Genomic DNA, 7,500 nt, shown 5'->3' with positions numbered 1-7,500 from the left:
TGTGTTTGTATACACTATGTTGTGTGCTAATACAGGGTATGTGTGAAGCGTCAAGTGCTGTAGTGTAGTGCTTAGAGTTAGTGCATGTTGCTACTGCCTTGTGCTCTGTGTGCTACTCTCTGCTGTATTCGTCCCGGCAGTAGCCCCGTGGCACTCAAAATTTCCCTGGAATTTTCTAGTGTTTACTTTACAATTCTCTTCCGCCATATTTCGGCGCGTAACTCCTTCCGCAGCTTTGAGAAAACCCCAACAATATATACATCAAAACGTGCGGCTCGATCGGGGGAGGGGTGCTATGACTTTTGGTGTTGAAATTCCAATTTTTCCCAAAGTTATTCCCGAAACAAAACAGGCATAATTCTCCATTGGGAATGAATGGGAATTTCTTTTTGAACACAAAATTTCATCTTTTTTCAGAATCACCTAGCTCTCTTATACTTGCACATAGAAATGTGATTCAAACTTTAAAACGAAGGAAAACTTGTGCTCTCTTCACAACACTAAACTGTTTTAACATAACATGTAAACTTTTCAAACTATGAGCAGTCAAACGAGGAGTGGAAATCACTTTTTCTTCAAAGTTAAGAGTGGAAGCCGCAGTTATTGACACTCTTACTGCTCAAATGAAGGCCAGGCAGGTGTGTGTGTGTGTGTGTGTGTGTGTGTGTGTGTTTGTGTGTGTGTGTGTCTTTGTGTGTGTGTGTTTTGTACACACTATGTAGTGTGCTAACATTGTATGTGAAGTATAAAGTGCTGTAGTGTCGTGCATAGAGTTAGTGCATGTTCCTACTCTCTGCTGTACTCGTCCCGGCAGTAGCCCCGTGGCACTCAAAATTTCCCTGGAATTTTCTAGTGTTTACTTTACAATTCTCTTTTGCCAAATTTCGGCGCGTAACTCCTCCCACAGTTTTGAGAAAACCCCGACAATATATACATCAAAACGTGCGGCTCGATCGGGGGCGGGGTGCTATGACTTTTGGTGTTGAAATTCCTATTTTTCCCAAAGTTATTCCCAAAACAAAACAGGCATGATCCTCCATTGGAAATGAATGGGAATTTCTTTTTAAACACAAAATTTCATCTTTTTTCAGAATCACCTAGCTCTCTTATACTTGCACATAGAAATGTGATTCAAACTTTAAAACGGAGGAAAACTTGTGCTCTCTCCAAAACACTAAACTGTTTTTACATAACATGTAAACTTGTAAAAGTATGAGCAGTCAAACGAGGAGTGGAAGTCAATTTTTCTTCAAAGTTAGAGTGGAAGCGTCAGTTATTGACAGTCTTACTGCTCAAATGCAGGCCAGGCAGGTGTGTGTGTGTGTGTGTCTTTGTGTGTCTTTGTGTGTCTTTGTGTGTGAGTGTTTGTACACACTATATTATGTGCTAATACAGGGTATGTGTGAAGCGTCAAATGCTGTAGTGTCGTGCATACAGTTAGTGCATGTTGCTACTGCCTTGTGCTCTGTGTGCTACTGTTACACTTGATACTGACCAGTAAGATGTACTTAATACTGCCACAGTAAAAGTTACTTAGTGTTATATGATCAGGGTGACTTTTGAACACTGGAAATAAATCATGTATTCGTCCCGGCAGTAGCCCCGTGGCACTCAAAATTTCCCTGGAATTTTCTAGTGTTTACTTTACAATTCTCTTTTGCCAAATTTCGGCGCGTAACTCCTCCCACAGCTTTGAGAAAACCCCGACAATATATACATCAAAACGTGCGGCTCGATCGGGGGAGGGGTGCTATGACTTTTGGTGTTGAAATTCCAAAGCTTCCCAAAGTTATTCCCAAAACAATATCGTCATAATTATCCATTGGAAATGAATGGGAATTTCTTTTTGAACACAAAATTTCTTCTTTTTTCAGAGTCACCTAGCTCTCTCATACATGCACATAGAAATGTGATTCAAACTTTAACACGAAGGAAAACTTGTGCTCTCTTCACAACACTAAACTGTTTTAACATAACCTGTAAACTTTTCAAAGTATGAGCAGTCAAACAAGGAGTGGAAATCACTTTTTCTTCAAGGTTAGAGTGGAAGTGTCAGTTATTGACACTCTTACTGCTCAAATGCAGGCATGGTGTGTGTGTGTGTGCTGTAGTGTCGTGCATAGAGTTAGTGCATGTTCCTACTGCCTTGTGCTCTGTGTGCTACTCTCTGCTGTACTCGTCCTGGCAGTAGCCCCGTGGCACTCAAAATTTCCCTGGAATTTTCTAGTGTTTACTTTACAATTCTCTTTTGCCAAATTTCGGCGCGTAACTCCTCCCACAGTTTTGAGAAAACCCCAACAATATATACATCAAAACGTGCGGCTCGATCGGGGGAGGGGTGCTATGACTTTTGGTGTTGAAATTCCTATTTTTCCCAAAGTTATTCCCAAAACAAAACAGGCATAATTGTCCATTGGAAATGAATGGGAATTTCTTTTTGAACACAAAATTTCATCTTTTTTCAAAATCCCCTAGCTCTCTTATACTTGCACATAGAAATGTGATTCAAACTTTAAAACGAAGGAAAACTTGTGCTCTCTCCAAAACACTAAACTGTTTTAACATAACATGTAAACGTTTCAAACTATGAGCAGTCAAACGAGGAGTGGAAATCACTTTTTCTTCAAAGTTAGAGTGGAAGCGTCAGTTATTGACAGCCTTACTGCTCAAATGCAGGCCAGGCAGGTATGGTGTGTGTGTGTGTGTGTGTGTGTGTGTGTGTGTGTGTGTGTGTGTGTGTGTGTGTGTGTGTGTATGCTGTAGTGTCGTGCATAGAGTTAGTGCATGTTCCTACTGCCTTGTGCTCTGTGTGCTACTCTCTGCTGTACTCGTCCCGGCAGTAGCCCCGTGGCACTCAAAATTTCCCTGGAATTTTCTAGTGTTTACTTTACAATTCTCTCTTGCCATATTTCGACGAGTAACTCGTCCCGCAGCTTTGAGAAAACCCCAACAATATATACATCAAAACGTGCGGCTCGATCGGGGGAGGGGTGCTATGACTTTTGGTGTTGAAATACCTATTTTTCCCAAAGTTATTCCCAAAACAAAACAGGCATAATTCTCCATTGGAAATGAATGGGAATTTCTTTTTGAACACAAAATTTCTTCTTTTTTCAGAATCACCTAGCTCTCTTATACTTGCACATGGAAATGTGATTCAAACTTTAAAACGAAGGACAACTTGTTCTCTCTTCACAACACTAAACTGTTTTTCCATAACATGTAAACTTTTAAAAGTATGAGCAGTCAAACGAGGAGTGGAAATCACTTTTTCTTCAAAGTTAGAGTGGAAGCATTAGTTATTGACACTCTTACTGCTCAAATGCAGGCCAGGCAGGTATGGTGTGTGTGTGTGTGTGTGTGTGTGTGTGTCTTTGTGTGTCTTTGTGTGTCTTTGTGTGTGAGTGTTTGTACACACTATATTATGTGCTAATACAGGGTATGTGTAAAGCGTCAAATGCTGTAGTGTCGTGCATAGAGTTAGTGCATGTTGCTACTGCCTTGTGCTCTGTGTGCTACTGTTACACATGATACTGACCAGTAAGATGTACTTAATACTGCCACAGTAAAAGTTACTTACTGTTATATGATCAGGGTGACTTTTGAACACTGGAAATAAATTGTGTACTCGTCCCGGCAGTAGCCCCGTGGCACTCAAAATTTCCCTGGAATTTTCTAGTGTTTACTTTACAATTCTCTTTTGCCAAATTTCGGCGCGTAACTTCTCCCACAGTTTTGAGAAAACCCTGACAATATATACATCAAAACGTGCGGCTCGATCGGGGGAGGGGTGCTATGACTTTTGGTGTTGAAATTCCTATTTTTCACAAAGTTATTCCCAAAACAAAACAGGCATGATCCTCCATTGGAAATGAATGGGAATTTCTTTTTAAACACAAAATTTCATCTTTTTTCAGAATCACCTAGCTCTCTTATACTTGCACATAGAAATGTGATTCAAACTTTAAAACGGAGGAAAACTTGTGCTCTCTCCAAAACACTAAACTGTTTTTACATAACATGTAAACTTTTCAAAGTATGAGCAGTCAAACGAGGAGTGGAAATCACTTTTTTTTCAAAGTTAGAGTGGAAGCGTCAGTTATTGACAGTCTTACTGCTCAAATGCAGGCCAGGCAGGTATGTGTGTGTCTTTGTGTGTGTCTTTGTGTGTGAGTGTTTGTACACACTATGTTGTGTGCTAATACAGGGTATGTGTGAAGCGTGAAGTGCTGTAGTGTAGTGCTTAGAGTTAGTGCATGTTGCTACTGCCTTGTGCTCTGTCTGCTACTCTCTGCTGTACTCGTCCCGGCAGTAGCCCCGTGGCACTCAAAATTTCCCTGGAATTTTCTAGTGTTTACTTTACAATTCTCTTTTGCCATATTTCGGCGCGTAACTCCTCCCGCAGCTTTGAGAAAATCCCGACAATATATACATCAAAACGTGCGGCTCAATCGGGAAAGAGGTGCTATGACTTTTGATGTTGAAATTCCTATTTTTCCCAAAGTTATTCCTAAAACAAAATAGGCATGATTCTCCATTGGAAATGAATGGGAATTTCTTTTTGAACACAAAATTTCATCTTTTTTTAGAATGACCTAGCTCTCTTATACTTGCACATAGAAATGTGATTCAAACTTTAAAACGAAGGAAAACTTGTGCTCTCTCCAAAACACTAAACTGTTTTAACATAACATGTAAACTTTTCAAACTATGAGCAGTCAAACGAGGAGTGGAAATCACTTTTTCTTCAAAGTTAGAGTGGAAGCGTCAGTTATTGACAGTCTTACTGCTCAAATGCAGGCCAGGCAGGTATGGTGTGTGTGTGTGTGTGTGTGTGTGTGTGTGTGTGTGTGTGTGTGCTGTAGTGTCGTGCATAGAGTTAGTGCATGTTCCTACTGCCTTGTGCTCTGTGTGCTACTCTCTGCTGTACTCGTCCCGGCAGTAGCCCCGTGGCACTCAAAATTTCCCTGGAATTTTCTAGTGTTTACTTTACAATTCTCTTTTGCCAAATTTCGGCGCGTAACTCCTCCCACAGTTTTGAGAAAACCCCGACAATATATATATCAAAACGTGCGGCTCGATCGGGGGAGGGGTGCTATGACTTTTGGTGTTGAAATTCCAATTTTTCACAAAGTTATTCCCAAAACAAAACAGGCATGATCCTCCATTGGAAATGAATGGGAATTTCTTTTTAAACACAAAATTTCATCTTTTTTCAGAATCACCTAGCTCTCTTATACTTGCACATAGAAATGTGATTCAAACTTTAAAACATAGGAAAACTTGTGCTCTCTCCAAAACACTAAACTGTTTTTACATAACATGTAAACTTTTCAAAGTATGAGCAGTCAAACAAGGAGTGGAAATCACTTTTTTTTCAAAGTTAGAGTGGAAGCGTCAGTTATTGACAGTCTTACTGCTCAAATGCAGGCCAGGCAGGAATGTGTGTGTCTTTGTGTGTGTCTTTGTGTGTGAGTGTTTGTACACACTATGTTGTGTGCTAATACAGGGTATGTGTGAAGCGTCAAATGCTGTAGTGTCGTGCATAGGGTTAGTGCATGTTGCTACTGCCTTGTGCTCTGTGTGCTACTCTCTGCTGTACTTGTCCCGGCAGTAGCCCCGTGGCACTCAAAATTTCCCTGGAATTTTCTAGTATTAATATTATTCTTATTCTTCCGCCGTTTTTCGGCGCGTAACTCCTCCCACAGCTTTGAGAAAACCCCGACAATATATACATCAAAACGTGCGGCTCGATCGGGGGATGGGTGCTATGACTTTTGGTGTTGAAATTCCAAAGTTTCCCAAAGTGTGCGTGTGTGTGTGTGTGAGTACACACTGTGTTGTAGTGCTTAGAGTTAGTGCATGTTGCTACTGCCTTGTGCTCTGTGTGCTACTTTCTGCTTACATCTACTGTTACACTTGATACTGACCAGTAAGATGTACTTAATACTGCCACAGTAAAAGTTACTTTTACACAAGTGACTTTTGAACACTGGAAATAAATCGTGTACTCGTCCCGGCAGTAGCCCCGTGGCACTCAAAATTTCCCTGGAATTTTCGAGTGTTTACTTTACAATTCTCTTTTGGCAAATTTCGGCGCATAACTCCTCCCTCAGCTTTGAGAAAACCCCGACAATATATACTTCAAAACGTGCGGCTCGATCGGGGGAGGGGTGCTATGACTCTTGGTGTTGAAATTCCTATTTTTCCCAAAGTTATTCCCAAAACAAAACAGGCATAATCCTCCATTGGAAATGAATGGGAATTTCTTTTTAAACACAAAATTTCATCTTTTTTCAGAATCACCTAGCTCTCTTATACTTGCACATAGAAATGTGATTCAAACTTTAAAACGGAGGAAAACTTGTGCTCTCTCCAAAACACTAAACTGTTTTTACATAACATGTAAACTTTTCAAAGTATGAGCAGTCAAACGAGGAGTGGAAATCACTTTTTTTTCAAAGTTAGAGTGGAAGCGTCAGTTATTGACACTCTTACTGCTCAAATGCAGGCCAGGCAGGTATGTGTGTGTCTTTGTGTGTGTCTTTGTGTGTGAGTGTTTGTACACACTATGTTGTGTGCTAATACAGGGTATGTGTGAAGCGTGAAGTGCTGTAGTGTAGTGCTTAGAGTTAGTGCATGTTGCTACTGCCTTGTGCTCTGTCTGCTACTCTCTGCTGTACTCGTCCCGGCAGTAGCCCCGTGGCACTCAAAATTTCCCTGGAATTTTCTAGTGTTTACTTTACAATTCTCTTTTGCCATATTTCGGCGCGTAACTCGTCCCGCAGCTTTGAGAAAACCCCAACAATATAAACATCAAAACGTGCGGCTCGATCGGGGGAGGGGTGCTATGACTTTTGGTGTTGAAATTCCAATTTTTCCCAAAGTTATTCCCAAAACAAAATCGTCATGATTCTCCATTGGAAATGAATGGGAATTTCTTTTTAATCACAAAATTTCATCTTTTTTCAGAATCACCTAGCTCTCTTATACTTGCACATAGAAATGTGATTCAAACTTTAAAACGAAGGAAAACTTGTGCTCTCTTCACAACACTAAACTGTTTTAACATAACATGTAAACTCTTCAAACTATGAGCAGTCAAACGAGGAGTGGAAATCACTTTTTCTTCAAAGTTAGAGTGGAAGCGGCAGTTATTGACAGTCTTACTGCTCAAATGCAGGCCAGGCAGGTATGGTGTGTGTGTGTGTGTGTGTGTGTGTGTGTGTGTGTGTGTGTGCTGTAGTGTCATGCATAGAGTCAGTGCATGTTGCTACTGCCTTGTGCTCTGTGTACTACTCTCTGCTTACATCTACTGTTACACTTGATACTGACCAGTAAGATGTACTTAATACTGCCACAGTAAAAGTTACTTAGTGTTATATGATCAGGGTGACTTTTGAACACTGGAAATAAATCATGTACTCGTCCCGGCAGTAGCCCCGTGGCACTCAAAATTTCCCTGGAATTTTCTAGTTAGTGCCACGGGGTTCAAGCCCC

The sequence above is a fragment of the Scomber japonicus genome, chromosome 7, assembly GCF_027409825.1.
Source record: "Scomber japonicus isolate fScoJap1 chromosome 7, fScoJap1.pri, whole genome shotgun sequence".
Lineage (NCBI taxonomy): Eukaryota > Metazoa > Chordata > Actinopteri > Scombriformes > Scombridae > Scomber > Scomber japonicus.
Note: the sequence above shows the minus strand (reverse complement) of the source record.